The sequence below is a fragment of the Mirounga angustirostris genome, unplaced genomic scaffold, assembly GCF_029215605.1.
Source record: "Mirounga angustirostris isolate CCGP_5_RB_7025 unplaced genomic scaffold, mMirAng1.0.hap1 SCAF_49, whole genome shotgun sequence".
Classification (NCBI taxonomy): domain Eukaryota; kingdom Metazoa; phylum Chordata; class Mammalia; order Carnivora; family Phocidae; genus Mirounga; species Mirounga angustirostris.
The window spans coordinates 183,406-200,000 of NW_026991757.1; the positions used below are offsets into that span (position 1 = coordinate 183,406).

A 16,595-nucleotide genomic window follows, 5' to 3' on the forward strand; every position below is an offset into this window, starting at 1 on the left:
TCCTCCCCACCCCCGCCCTCTCCCCCTTCCTCAGTCATATGGACACCAAAAGATTTAACAAGACTTATAAAAAAATAAGGCACATTTATTTTGATATGGTTATTTTTAAAATAGAAAACCCCTCTCCGAACATCTGTATTCAAATGAGCTGTGTAAAAAGACACCTTGTGGTACCTAAAAGAGGTTATGGTACCTATGGGATTGCTTTTTCTATCTTAGTGACAATGGAATAAATTGCACCTATCCCACCCACATTGTCAAGTAATGAAAATATGCCTCTTTTTCTACTATTGAATGATTCAAAATCTGCTATTTCTGGAAATACAAAGAGTGAGAAGGGAGGGGTCAAGTGGTACATTAGAAAAAGGTGTGAAGATCAATGATGTACAGATATCATAAGGGTTGATGGATTGCACTTTTCCACATATTTCAATACACAAAATTTTTCGAATGCGTATGAACGATTGCAACCATTTTGGCCATTAGCTATTACCCTTCAGCTTTTTATTCCATTTTGGTAAAAATGGGTATTTTTGTAAAACTAATGAAGGATCAGCAACATGAATACTTATAACAATCTCTTCACAACTCCCGACACAGATATAGTTAGTTAGCATTTAACCTGAGATACAATCTGTGGAGAGGTTGTTTTAGACATTTCTTCCTTCATTGTTGCATCGATTCATACTGATGGTGGTGATTCATGGATGGAACTTAAAGAAAAACTGGCTATAGCATGGCTTTTTTTTTTCTTTCTGTACTAGTAAAATAATAATAATAATAATAATAATAATAATAATAATAATAATAATAATTATTATTATTATAATAAAAATCACAGAATTCATGTCCTCACAGTAGCCAGAAGCTAAAATAATGTGCTTCCTTATTGCACGTCAAACCAAGAAGTGTATAAAAGACAATGCTTCCCAATCAAAATTTGAAAGCCAGGTTCATCTCAACTGGATTCGGAATGTGCTGATTTCCATGGGACTCAAGTTGATCTCACTTATATTTCGGGCATCTGGAGGTGAATGCATCAAGGATAATGATGAAGGTATGAGACTTGCGACAGTAAACATGCTAAGAAGCTTCTGTACCAAAATCTAGAAAATAAATGATAAAAAAAATTGCACAGTTAGGTCAACTTTGAAGAAAGATTAGTAGCACATCTATATATTTATTCAGTGGAAAATAGTAGGAGAGTAAAACAGTGTATTTGAAGTTTCCTTTTAATGATAAAAAGAGGAAGAGGAAGGAGATTAGATACAGCTATGCGTGCCTGGACACACAGACCACCCTGGGAGGGACACCTAGGAGAAGTGTAACCAGGAGAGGACAGCTCACTCTACATTCTTCTTCTGAATTTCTTGAGAACTTATCACGTGCAGGGGCCACTTTTTCAATAAAAGAAAACACATCTATGAGCCAGCAAGCTTTAAAAACATCCGTATCCTCTTACACCCAACATTTACACCTAACATTTGTCGTTCTTCTTGTTCCCAAAGAGCTGAGAGAAAGGACACAGGCTCCTCATGTCAGTGAGTCCCATTTTCAGGGTTGGGGGGTTGCTGAGAAAGTACTACCCTCATCCCATGTCTCTCTGGACCATATAATCCCCTTAAAACTTGACGCCTTAATGTCTATATACAAATGCTTACAACCAAGTACACTCACATCATCAGTAATAAGGTAAAGCGTAAATATCATGAAAAACAAACCCAAAACCATCAGTGCTTTCTTCGCACCAATTCCACGGAGGGCATGATATGAGAAATGAAGAAGCTTATCTGCCTAAGTGGATTTTGACCCCCTACCATATTGTCTTTTCTCTCCTTTTCAGACCCTATGCACATTCTAGTTGGTGGGGTTGGAAATGAATCTCTTAAGTCTGATCTACAGGTTATCTGTGAGGTTTTGGAGAAGAGCTGGGTCAGCTGAGCTGCCCCGTGGGGCAGACCTGCCTGTGTGCCATCCAGCTGTCTTCTCTGAGCACAACCTGCTCAGAGCCAGAGGCAGAAGGCTGGAGGTTCATTTCCTTCCAAGGAGAGCCTGAGGGAACTATCAGAAAGACCAGCTCAAAGGAGACAGAAAAACTGGGCAGCCGGCAGGTCAGCCTGAAGACCTGTTTGGCTGGCACGGTGAGGACTCCTATGCAAATCTGTCTTGATCAGGAGATCTAGACCCTCATTTCCCCTGGGACAACAACTGACTGGAGCTAAGTAAGGTTGCTTCGGGGCCGACTGGCCAGTGTCACCACTTCCCTACCCCACCCCACCCCACCTTTAGTTATTATAAAACCTGCTTTTGCCCCTCTGAGACTTCATGGACCTAGATCCTACATGAGCATGTGTGAGAGAGGAGGGAATATTGGGGGATGGGGGGCGGGGAGAGGATGTTTTGTCGGCTGGCAACGGAAGGCCTAGGAATGGAGGAGAATGTTGCCCCTACACGTGCCCATGTTCCAGACGTGCATTTTGATGCTGACAAGGAGAAGAGATCGAAGGTTGAGAAAGTGCTTTCTTAAGATGGAGAGACTTGAGCTAAATTACAGCAGCTGAGGGGAATGAGTCCACGAAGAGGCAATGAAACGTTATCTTATTGTCAGAATGATTAGCAGAAAGCAAGGATTTCAAAGCACATGAAATCAACAAGCAAAAACCACTTTTCAGCTCACCTTTCCCTGGGTTGTGGAACAAAGCAGCCCCGTGTCTCTGCTCGAGAAGCGGCAGTCAAACCCCTTCCTGTGGAGGATCAAGGCTGCCTCATCGGAATGCTTGCCATCCACCTGCAGATGAGCATAGAGTGACAAGACGCCACAGCGACATTAAGGCAAATAGCGACACCACTGTATACTCCACTGTTTTAAAGTCAGCGTCCCCAAACCAAAAATGCTCACTTTATTTAGCAGTGAAGCCAGGAAAATTCATTTCCCCTCCAGTCCCACGTTCACTGTCACACCTGCTACATCCCCTCTACCTCCCCCACAAGGAGGCAGGTGACAATATGTTTTAAGTCACCTCATGCCCTGGTTTCTGGCACAGTCCCCAAGGACCTGCGTGTCCTTTTGTTTACATGCCACATACTGTTTTATCAAAGTTTCTTCAAATAAAGCATTTACTTTTTTTAATTTAAATTCAATTACTTAACATATAATGTATTACTGGTTTCATGTCTAGGTAGAGGTCAGTGATTCATCAGTCTTATATAATACCCAGTGCTCATTACATCACGTGCCCTCCTAAATGTCTATCACCCAGTTACCCCATTCCTGTAACCCCTCCCCTCCAGCAACCCTCAGTTTGTTCCCTATGATTAAGAGTCTCTTATGGTGTCTCCCTCTCGGGTTTTGTCTTGTTTTACTTTTTCCTCCCTTCCCCTATGATCCTGTTTTGTTTCTTAAATTCCACATACGAGTGAGATTATATATGATAATTGTCTTTCTCTGACTGACTTATTTCGCTTAGCATAATACCCTCTAGTTCCACCCACGTCGTTGCAAAGGGGCAAATAAAGCATTTAATTTTTATTTATTTGGTTTTTAACATACACGCCAGCTGAATAAAGTGTACCTGAATTTAGTCCTTATCTGGTCATTGAATGATGTATCATCCATCTCAAAACTGAAACACACTTCTTTATTGAATGCTAATTTTTGCTAATTGCATTAATATTTTTAATCTTTAATGCACTGGTTCATTATTTTTATATAAAAGACATTTAAATTGAGTTAGTTATGCTTATCACTTGCTAGGCCAACCACATTTATTAGCTTGATGTATCATTTAAATTCACATTACAGAAGCTATTCTTCTTGTGCAAAGAGAAAAATACTAAACATGACAAGTCAGCTACAGGGATCAATATATACTTTCTTGCAGTAAAATTTCTTGCATCCATTTAAGTAAAGATGCCAGGAGTGCTCTGAATATTTTAAGTTACAATTCTCTTAATAAATTTTATGTTTCCTCAAGGGGGGAGACGCTTCTGATAATAAGCAAAATAAATTAAGAATCCTTGGACGAATTAAGAAAGGGACAGCTATTCAAAGGAGTTCAGTGTGCTCAGCACTGACCTGTGATGAAAATGATCCCTTTTTCTCCTCTGTGGCCACAGATACGAATATGTCCAAGTTCTTAATCATCTTCACTGGGGGATATGATTTTTAAATGTGCCACAGAGACATCTTTTCTGAGGAGGAGCTGTCAGCATTCTCACCACTGATTTGACTTTAATGTGCCTCAACAATTTAAAGCTGGCCTCACCTCGGATTCTTGGCTGGAATAACCTGCTTTGTGATATTTCACACTGGTATTCTGCAGTGGTACTGCTAAGATTTTGTTTGAAGGGAGAGGAAAAAGTCATTTAAGGAATTCTGAGTCATCACAGGACCAACATGATAAACATAGCAAGTTTAAATCATATGACAATGTTTTCTAATAAAATTTCAAGGTGGGGCGCCTGGGTGGCTCAGTTGGTTAAGCGACTGCCTTCGGCTCAGGTCATGATCCTGGAGTCCGGGATCGAGTCCCGCATCAGGCTCCCTGCTCGGCAGGGAGTCTGCTTCTCCCTCTGACCCTCCCCCCTCTCATGTGCTCTCTCTCATTCTCTCTCTCTCTCAAATAAATAAATAAAATCTTTAAAAAATAATAAAAAAATAAAAAAAATAAAATTTCAAGGTGTTTCACACAGTCCCAAAAGAGCATGAAACGAGCACAGTAAAAAAAAAAAAAAAAAAAATCCTTCATTTATGACATACATAAGGTCTCCAGAAGGACAAGGACAAGTCTCTCGTGTGCTAAGTGTATAGGCTTGGAATAGTTACTGATCACCTAAGCATCAGTTTCTTTGCCTATAAAATGGACCTAATGCAGGTTTCCCCTCTTCATGGAGTCATGGCGTCTAGTAAGACGTTGAAAATATGAGGTATAGTGGCTTAGCTTATAGGACAGAATGTGTTGGTGTAGAAGCTACAGAAAATGGATCAGAACCTGGGCTGGGAGTCAGGCAGCTCGACATCTAGATCCTAGCTCTGCAATTTCCTAGATGCTTTTAGCAAAACCTGGTTTCTCCTGTAGCATAAAATGGAGATGAAATTCAATTGTGTAACAGAGACTCAGCCCAGTGTCTGCAGCAGAGGAAGCCCTTGGTACATTTTAGCCATTATTCTTTCTGTCATTGTAATCTATCAGATAAGTACTGGTGATTATTTTCCCAATAGCTCACTTAATTTTTTATTCACAAATTTTCTTTAGTGACATTATAACTCTGTAGCTGAGGAATCAAGAGACCCTCCAAACTGTATGTCAACAATTATGCATCAAAATCATAACATAACAAAATCATGACTAAGTCCCAATTCAGATTCACTATTTACATGGTCTATTGATGAGGCTCTTTTAAAAGCACTTATCATTATAACCTGAAACATTTAGCCATTTTAACTCACTAAACCATCCTTACAAAACCACCAGACAGCAGGCTTTGTGAAAATTCCTGCAACACATCTGCTCTTGAAATAATGAATGTGTGAGGCCTTTACCAGACTGGAGGTGATAATAAAAAAAAAAAGCAAAAGGAAGCATCTTTGGAATTTTGCCATTAGTTTTACAAGAGATTTAAACAATGCAAAAGTAGAAATTGAAGTCATAAAGAGTAATTTTCACTGATGGAAAAATGTTACACTTTCTCTAAAAACCAAAACTGCATCACTTTCGTAAGGACCAGAACACCAACTGAAATAGCAATCATCTTGTCCAAGTTTTTAAAAATTAAATATTCATGAAAGTATCAGTTTTCAAGCAAAAATACCTGAGGCAAAGCAGCAGTTTTTCAGTTTCAAAGTCTGTCTCATCATTTTATATCCAAGAAAACTGTTTTTCAAAGTAGGGAAACTGTGAATTTAACTTGAATATGCAGCTTCTTTCAAGTGTAATTTCATGGTTACACATTAATGGTCTTTCACATTAATGAATATAAAAACAGGTCTTTCAGAGTCTGTTTACTCTCCTCCAGTGAACAGCATCTTTTTTGTGAAGGTATCTGTTTACAGCTCAGATCACATTTGAGACTGAATCCCCTCGGGAAGGCCTGGGTGTTCCGAAGTCACTTGGAGAATCCACCGCAGAACTTACTTCCAGGGGATAAAGCAACCTGTGGCTCTGAGGCTAAGCAGGGCCCGGGAGGTTTCTCTGGCAACGGGGTGGGGTGGGGGGGACGGAAGATGGTGCGGCTGGCAGAACGACGCCATCAAGGCTAGAAGCAGCTGGACTGGGGGCAAAACACACGAACCAGTCCTGTGTCTGCAGATACGTCATTTAACCTCTCAGAACTCAGAAAACTCGGGAGACTCGTGAAGCGCCCCTCTGAGGATCAAGTCCCAACCACAATGACAGTAACAGTAATCGCAGCTAACACTTTTTGAGCACTTGCCGTGTGTGGGACCCTGTACAGAATACTTCTCATGGAAGAACTCAATTCATCTCATAACAGCCTTTGAAACAGTGGAGGTGGTATACAAGTTTGTATTATTATATTTAAGTGCACATGAACATCGCAATCATGAAGCATGCCTTCTCATAGTCAACTAGCAATGATCACTGACCGACCCTACATTAGTCCTTCATGACCTTTCCCACAGATGGTGGATCCTTCTGAGGGTGTCCCATCATAACTGAGTGGTCAAGAGAAAAACAGGCAGAGTATTCCCTAACATTTTCAGCACTCTCACTCCCCTTTGTTTCCATACAAGAGGAGTAGAAGGTTCTGGGCGGGGATCTGCAGTCAACATGCTGGGGTGCGCCTCTCAGCACACCATTTACTGGCTGCATGATCTGGGAAAGCTACCTACCATCTTTAGGTCAGCTAGTTTCCTCTTCTGTAACAGGGGGGCACAATATTGCCTACCTTCACAGTACTGCTGGGAGAGCTAAATAAGGCTCTCTTTACAAAGAAAACACTCAGCATAATGCCCAGCACACAATTTTAGGTATCTTATTAACTTTTCAAAAAATATATACGGAATACAAGTCAAGGTGACATCGAGATTTACTTTGGGAATAAAATTCAACCTCCAATTTATACAAAAAAAAAGTGCCTACATTTTATTTCATTTTTAGCAACAATCACCACTGCTCATGGCTGAACTCTCACTGTTGACAACCTTCATTCGTCACGCACTCAGTGCTTAGTATGTGCCAGATACTGTTCTAAGTGCTCTACAAACATTAACTCATTTGATCCCTAGGACACCTCTGAGGTATGTCCTGTTATCATGGCCACGTTGCGAATGAGGCAAATGGGAGAATGAGGGGCTGTGTGCTAAGCAAACTGGCCGGTAAGCACAGGTGATGTGCTCAAACAAAGGCAGCGGGACTCCAAAGTGCTCTACCAGCTTCGCCCCCCTGCCTTCGCGCTAGCTATGGACTGGCGCTCAAGGACACCCGCTAGGAGGGGAAAGAGAAAGATCACTTTTAATGTAACAGAAGAAAAGGCTATAACCCGAAGGAGCTCACTCTCTGATCTGAGCTTAGAAAAAGGGAGTATTTAATCCAAGGTTCCAGCAGCCTAAAACCACGACTTATCAGAACATACATTAGTTGAGAAAGGAAGGCATGGACACTGTCATTTCCACCCACCCGCCCCATTTTAAACGGGATTTAAAGCCATTCTGAAAATCATATATGCACACGGCAGTGTCTCATAAGCAGAGCAGCAGGCAAGTGTCCCTCCATCGACATGGGTGAGAACCCAGAAGAGAGAGCTGTGGCCGTCCCGTCTCACACCAAAAGAAATCTGACTTGCTCATTAATAAGGTGAGCTTCACAGATAAGCACACTCCTGGAAACTGTAGTCAACGTTATGTGTGCACCCTTTTTTTCTGTGGAAGAGAGAAGCCATAACTTCGACTAGATTCCCTAAGAGAAATGTGTCTCTATCCTCCTCAAAGAATGTCTAAGGTCCATACAAATTAAGGCATGGCTAAACAGCTGGTGGAGAAATTTCTCCAACCTGCCCAGATTCCTTGAAAATGCCGACTGACATCCATCTTTCCCTGTATTCTGGCAACTGGAAAGGTGGGAAAACTGCACACTGCATTTTAAGTCCTGAGACAGGAAGTAACCAGTAGGAATTCATTTTCCAGGGCATTCATTAAAATGTCCAATAACAGTTATCCTGTTTCGATCAACAAGATAAGATGACAGAAAGAACAGAGAAGGTGAAGGGCTGTACAACGAGGAAATTTTCTCCACAATTTTCACCTTTCCAGAAGCCAGGGAGATTAATAAAGCACCGATCAATTCTTCTAAGAAAGGCAAAATGAAGTAAAAACCTTAAACTGCCTCTTATAAGAAAAGGGGGTGTGTAAACAAGTGGAAAGAGAAAATCTTATTCAGTAAGTGGTGATGTTGAAATGATAATATTTAACTATTTGCAAGAAATGGTTAAGCAGAAATCAGAATAAAATGTCAGAGATAGAGCTAAATGTAATACACGGAGAGAGAAGTAGATACAGATATAAAGATACATATCTATAAATGAATTAAATAAAAATACATCTGAACATAAAAGAGGTGGAAATAATCTGGGGGAAAGAAAAAGGTTGAACAACGTATCATTGTGCAAAACATCAAGGCAGCATGGCTCCATGAAGCCTTTAATTAAATGGCTTAATCAAATTCCTTCTGGTCCCTGGAATGTCTGCATTCCAGGCTGAAGCTATCTCTCCAGCCTACAGAACCCCGACCGATGATCCATGCCCCTGTGAGATTCTCCCAGCATCCTCTCTACCAAGACTCCCTTCCCCCCTAATCAATACCCTTTCCTGAGGATGGCATGGTTTTCCTGTTCCCGACCACTTCACTGGTGCTCCTGTTCCCCAGCTTTCAAGCCTTTACAGAATCTTCTTTTTAATATCTCAAGCTTCTGACAGTACAAGAAAAGGAGATGGTAAAGAGAAGAGAGGGGGGCCGAGCCTCCAGGAGGAGAAGGCTGACAGTTCACTGCTAGACGGGACTTCACTGGCACACTCGGCGGTGCTGCGAGGCAGGGTTTAAGAGATGCCTGCTCCCATCGTCCTCTGACTGCAACTAGATGACATGCAATCAGTTTTTTTCCAAAAACATATAAAATAAGAGCAACATATGCTTATATAAAACCATAAACTCATCTACCAATACAGAATAATTCCTGAAAAACTGGACTCTGAGGAACAGATTTAGTAACTCTTAAGAAGTCAAACGCCACCCTCTGAGGCCCTGTACAGCACCCAGATTCAGAAAACCTGCATGTGGGCCCTAATTCTGCCATGTACCACTGTGTAATTTTATCTTAGTCATTTAATTTCTAACTTTTACTTTCCCAATTTAGTCAATGGAGATAACAGTAATTTCTAGAATCATGAGAGTTTTTGAAAATTACTGATTCCTAAGTTGCCCCACCCCAGACCTAGGGAATCAGAATCTCAGAGATGGGGAAATTTGTAAGTCTTCTCTATTTCAAAATCTCCCTGGTGTGATCTGGACACATAGGACTCTGAGGACTGGTAGCTCGAAATGCTGCAGCACCTTGGTGGGTTAGCAACACCTCCAACCCTACCTTGCCTCTCTCACTGTTGCTCGAGTCCATAACCCCTTTCTCCCTGAGGAGTCAGGCTGCCCATGTGACGTTTAGAACTTGAGGAACCATCAGACGGTGACCTGGGAGCTGGGCAAGCAGGGGCCTCCTCCATCCCGCTGCCGACGAGGAGGTGCGGCAGAAACAAAGACATGCCTCCATCGTGTGAAGGTGGTTCTCAGACATGTTTCTTGTGGGAGGTGGTAGTTAGGAAAATGCTTACTTACATACAGGCCAGTGGAGACCCTGGTCTGGCTTGGAAGCTAAGAGCTATGTTCACACTACTTCAGTGGGAAAAATGCTTTGCAACCTCCAGAGGAACAATTCATTATTATATGTTTGGAGCTGCCAGCACACAGAAATAGGGATACAATCCAAAATGCTGAGGTCTGGTTTCTGGATTTCTTCCAAGTGATTTTTGTCTTCTTTTAGTGTAACCATGAAATTACACTTGACGCCTTTTTAAGTACCGAGCTTTCTTTGATTCAATACCTACGTCAGCTTCTTTCAATGATTATTTTCCTATTATCAGAGGTTAAGGGACAGAATGCAATTCTTTAAAGAAGTGATTTTGAATGGACAAATCAATCCCCTTGGATTACCGGTGAGCTTTTAACCAACTGTTAGAAATATGTGCTAAGAGTCAAAGACTAACACAGGAACCGGCACTGATAGGATAAAGTAAAACAGCCCCCAATAATACCGACTTCTGATCATGTGCCAGTGTGCTAGTTATGGTTACACATAATATTTCAGCCTTTATTCTTCCTGGTCAAATTGTTAAATTGCTTTCTATTTCCTCTGCTAAAACCCTAGTTTGCACCTGAGACGACAAGTACCATAAGCACCATCAGGACAACGTATGTTTATAAAGCACTTCTGTTTCCAAAGGGCTTTCACAAGCATTAGTTTATGTGTTGCTCACAACAGACCCGCAGCAGGCAGATCTGATATCAGCCCCATTTTATAACGGGCAGCTGAGTCGGCACTCGGCCAGCCATCAGGGAGTGGAGGTGGGCCAGCTGTTGAAGGGTGTGAGGAACAAGGGGAAGCCAAGCGGACATAGTGAGTGGAAACCAGACCACACGGAGCCGAATTCTTCAGAGTGTGAACCAACTGAATAGCAACATTCATTGACTCCAGACAACTGGATCTGCTTCCAGAAAACAATCATGGGAAAGAGTCATCTAGAAACGAGGCTAAGGAACAGTGGCCGCCATGTGCCCCAGAAGCCTTCAGATCCTTAGGTTGCTAATGTCCTCTACCATCATGCCCAGAGGTGGCAACCTGAGGCTCAGAGTCTTTAGTACCACCCCCCCCATCCCCTCATTCCCTTTGGCTTATGAATTAATGAGAGGAAAAGCTCAGGGAGGCTATCCATCGCTGGTGTGTTCTTTCCATGAGTCAAAAAGTTGACCCACAAAAGACTAGCAGAATCCTAGAAACAGAGCTCATGAGATTCGCTCAATCAGCAAATTGTTGCTGAGCCCCTTCTATGTGCAACCATTCTTCTAGGCAACAGGATGCAGCAAGGAATCAAAGAAAAGACCAGCTCACATGGAGCTTCTATTCTCACCACGGCACCCACGTTTAGGCCTTTCTACTTGCTTGTAACTCTTCCTGGACCACTCTACCCCCAGAAATCTGCATGAGTCACTTACTCTCTAACCTCCTTCAGATTTTTACTCCATTAACACCCTTTCTGCAAGGTCCTCTTCCAACCACACTATGCAAACTCGCATCATCTTCCAGAACCATCCTTCCCTATTTTCCCTAACACTTATCACCATCTAACACATTATATGTTTCTCTTATTTTTTCTTATTTTTCTCCTCCCACCAGAATCCATGCTTCAGAAACGCAGGGGTGATTGTCTGGTTTGCTCATGACAGTATCCCTAGTGCCTTTAGCTATAACTGGCACGTAGTAGGCATGAAATAAATCCTGGTTCGTTCGCATGATCAAACAAGGCTTTTGACACATGCAGATATATGCAGGCCTCCTGTGTTCACCTGTATTCATTATCATAAGCCTCATGGATATTCCTACATAGGCCTAAGTTCCTTCTCTTGGTCATACAGTTTTAAAAGCCCTATATGTCCAAATTTGCAGGCATTTATCCTTACTTTACTTGGTTTGCTTTAGTTCTTTGTGCTTAAACGAAACATTTTTCTCTTCTTATGTGGTCTTCAAACACGAGCATTCTCTTCTTTTCATACTCAGACCATTTATTACATTCCCTGCAGAATCCCTAAGCACTTAAGACTATTTGTAGCTACACATATGTCAATTCACAATATCACAAAACAGCTCTACAAAAGATAAAAATGATGTCAAATGTCTAATTTTTATTCTTTTCAAATGCAATCTCTGACTTTAAAAGTAGGCATACATGTAAACAAAAGCAGTCTAACTGAATTAAAATTCCAAATCTAATAAAACCTTCCCCTCTCTTCCTCTAGTATATCTTTGGATGTCTCTAAATAGTTGGGTTTCTCAATGCAAACATCTGAGTTGCAGTGATTTTCAAGAGAAAGATATGAATGTACAAGGCCTCTGATACAGAAATAATTAAATGCTATGCTTCTTAATTCTCTAACTCCTCAAGAAACACTGGCTAACAAGGAGAAATGAATGGAAAATGCCAGAAGAGCTGATCTTACGGCCTGTTCTCCCACCTACTATAATGTGACCCCAGGGCCAGTTTTTGCTTTCTTATCTGTACAATGATAATATACCCTGCCCTTCTCACCACATAGAACTTTTCCGGGAATAACATAAATTAGTAGTGGGATATGCTCTAAACTACACAGCAACAGTCAAATGAAAGGTAGAATGATTTTGCCTAAAGGCCAAGTCCTCTTAACGGCTCCTTGAGGCGCAGTAAAACCCACAGTACAGTTGACCCTTGAGCTGTGCAGGGGGTTAGGGGCGATGATCCCCCTCCCCCGAGTCAAAAATCCGCATGACTCTGACTCTCCCAAAACATAACGACTAATAGCCTACTCTTGGTTGGAAGCCTTACTGATAACATGAACAGGTGATCAGCACACATTTTGTATGTTATATGTATGTTACACTGTATTCTTATAATAAAAGAAGCTAGAGAAAAGATGATGTTAAGAAAATCATAAGGAAGAGAAAATACATTTTCAGTCCTGTAGTGTGTTTATGGGAAACAATCTGTGTAAGTGGACCAGTGCAATTCCAGCTCATGCTGTTCAAGGGTCAGCTGCAGTTCTTTCTGCTTCTCATCCCCTTATATCAAATACATCACAAAAAAGTAATTCTTTATAGATACATTTTGGGATATACCTTTGACTGTATTGTCCTCAGATTAACGAGATGAATGTCACAAGGCAAAGATGACAGTAACGGAGAGAATTCACCTAGCAGCTGAAGGGTGGGCACGGGGATCTTTTCTGTCATTGTAAAGACAGGATGATTCGGGAAAGAGGAAGTTATGTGGCTAACGAGAGAAGGATAACTGACTGACTTCTTTTCTTCTTCCTATCAAGAAAAAACAGAAATGCTTAAGTGTTATATACATATGCAGTTTTCACAATATTAATGGAATTACCTGACAGGGTTTAAATAGAAAAGAAATATAAACAAAAACAAATATTTTAATTTTATATTTTGTAAATAACAGTCTTAGCCAACACAGAGATTACCAAGTCCATTTGTAAGCAATACAAGAAAATGAACAGTGTCCACCTAACTCATGTTTAGAAAGATCTTTTTTCCATTGCTTTAGTACTAAAAATCCTGATAACATTTTCCAAAAAACATTTTAGGACAAGGCATAACATTTTACGGAAACTCTTTCTCAACCTACCACAAAATTCTTAAATAGATGGGCTGGGATATTCAGACATCTTGCACATCATCAAATGTGATCTCTTCTCCCTCAGGTTTTACCCACCATATACTCATGGTTTCATTTATACACTCAACTAGACCATAACATCTTGTGATCTGAAGCTATGCTCCATACATGTTACCCAATGACAGGATTTTTTGGGGAAAAACTCTCAAAATAAATAAGGTTTTTAAAATAACACAAGGAGTATACCTATATCATCTGTTAAATTTGGTAAATCACTACCACTGAACTGAAACTGTTAAATTATGTTATATAATAGTTAGTACATATTTACCTAGTACACAATTATTCAGTAGAATTTAAAAGTACTTTAGTCATTGCTATGGTATATACTTAAAGACAAGTGGTTCTGCATGTTCAAACATTAAACAAGTCTGCCAGGGCTGGCAATAGGCATATGGTAGATGACACACTCAATTAACTAAATCGATGACTAAGTAGAATCTTAACCAATAATGCCTAAGGTATAAGAGCACACAGAGAAAAACACTGAGAAGAGAAAATAATTTATGTAGAAAGGTTTTTTGATCAACAGTGACATGTGGAACAAATTTAATTTTGTATCTTATTTTTAAACTGTCCATTTCACTGATATCCTCTGATTTTGCATCCTTTCTGCAATACAGGGCTCAAATAAAAGGCTTGGCTACTTATCTGGCCGAAAAGATAGGATTTAGAGGAGATACAGGGCTTAAAATTCAGAATGTCAGATTAGCACTGAACAGAGGGTATTGAGCAAAGAGTGACAAGCATCTTGCCAGCAGCGAACTGTAGATGTCATTACAATTCAGACTATGGAGAAAGAAAAAAAATTAAAGGCAGTAGAGGGACAGTGCATACTGAGATACTGACACAAGGTCTAAATGACTTGTAAATAAAATATGCACCCATCCCACACTCTTTTTTTAAAAGAAAGATTAAAAAAGCATATATAATAATATTCACCAACAATACTGAAATTTAATGCATGTTGTTGAATACTGAGGGAACAGTTTCAACTGGAAACTTTAAATGTACTCCAAGATCAAAGACTTCATAATCTAGGTCAGGATTGCTGACAAAATCACTTTTCAATAATAAAAGATAAAAGATCCCAACAGAAAAGAAGACACCTGCCGTATCAGAATCAGAAGGCATTAAGTCCATTCTAGGTCAAGTAACATTCAGAGAATGCTCTCTGGCTTTGTTCTATGCTCTTGGAGGAATCCCTGGACACTTCAGTGAATAGGTGGGATACTTCTTGATGGATTATGTATACCTTTCAAACAGTAATGTGCATATATACTCTTCCTCCCAACCACACCAGTTCCCTTGACTCTCAGTGCCCCCCTGCAACCTACCATACATAAAAATGGCTTGGGGAGCTTTAAACATAGATCCCCGAACCCTAACCCAAATCTACTTAATCAGAATTTCCAGGGGTGAGCCCTAGGAAGCCAAAGCTTAACAGCCCCCAGAGTGAATCTCAGATCTCGGTCAGTCTGACACAGCTCTGTGGACACGTGCTGGGAACCATCACCCCAGACATCCTCCCAACCTTGTAGAAGAAACCGCTGCCTTTGCAATCAAATGTCTGAGTCTCATCCTTTAACTAGTTTTGGATTAAGAAAATGATTCAGACTCAGAAACATGTTAATGCTAAGTCTCGTCAAAGGAAACAATATCATGACTGTAAGTGCTTCGAGAATTCAAGAACTGTGCCATTTACTGTCCTAAGCAGGATAAGGGAGAGAAGTTTAGGGAAGATTTGTGGTTCAGAGCTATAAAAGCACCACGAACAAATAACGCTGCTGGAAGCTGGCCAGGCAGGGTGGGACAAAATCTCACAGAAGGTTCCATGATTCATGCACTTTCTTAACATGTTTATAGCAACGAGGGGCTCGACAAGATATTTAGCTGGTGAATTATCACCTTTTGATTAATCTCCTGGAAAGGTAATCTTTTAACTGTAACCTTTATGATAAACCCAAAGCTTATAACACATGTTTGCTATAGGAAATTTTAAGCTGTAAATGAATTCTCCAGCCTTGCAGTACTAATATACTACTCTAAACATTATTTGGTTCCTTGTGGGTTGGAAGGCTTCAAGCTGTTCAGATCTAGCTTTCTCCTTGCATTCTGTATGAGATTATAAAGAGTTTATAGCACATTCTGATCCAAACCACAAGAAGTTGAGATCTTCATTGGGTTCCAGCCCTTATTTTATAAATCAGAACTTCCTGCTAGGCTCCATGGTGTCCTTCATGAAGCCCATTTAAGTTATCTGATCCCTAAACATCAAAGGTTTCCATCCATCTACAGCAAAACTTGCTAAATAAATTATCTAAGACAATAAGAGATGATATTTTGAGTCACTTTGGCTTATTCAGTATGACCTGATACATGGTGAGAACTTGATAAATGTTTTTTTAAACTTAATCTATCAACAAGTAAATGTAATATAAATAAAGGAGAGAAAAATACAGTAGGAGAAAGGATGTGGTAAAAAGAGACAGAAGAAATAATTGATGAAAATTAATGAATCATAAGATTTAGAAATATATCTCATTTAGCGCAGAGGTGAAGCCTGGTGATCTGTGAGCTAAATCTGCCTACACATAGGTTTTGATAGGTCTGCATGGTATTAAAAAGTTGTCTGTTTTTTGGCCAACTCTCAAAAAAGAAAAAAAATCCAGGAGATCTCACAGTGAAATTGTCAACAACAACAAAAAAACTCCCTAAAACAGGTAACTTTTTTTTTTTTAAACCCAAAACACTGGAAACCCAAGTCACCCTGGGCCCCCATATTCCCTCAAGCGCAGCTGAGTTGTAGCTCCTTGGTGGGATGTGTCCTCACTCATCACAGACCTGGGGTCACCTCACTTACGCGTTTGCCCTTAAACCTGACCAACCTCCCTCATGCCATCACTTTTCTGAGTCCTGTCAGCATTTGAGCTTTTCATCTGATCTCTCCTAGCTCCTTTTCCTGACATGTAAAGAACTGGTATCCACAGGTAAAATGACACAACTGTAATACCTGAACACTTCCCAGCACTTCTAATTCCTGGTTCAATGCCCTCTACCTATAGCAGTCTTCAGCAGGAAGGGATAGGGA

General features: G+C 40.6%; 1 pseudogene; it reads right to left on the reverse strand.

The window, feature by feature from the left end:
• Nucleotides 1-839: 839 nt before the first annotated feature.
• Nucleotides 840-16,595, reverse strand: part of LOC123842729 (alpha-mannosidase 2-like) — a 119,120-nt pseudogene continuing 103,364 nt past the window's right edge.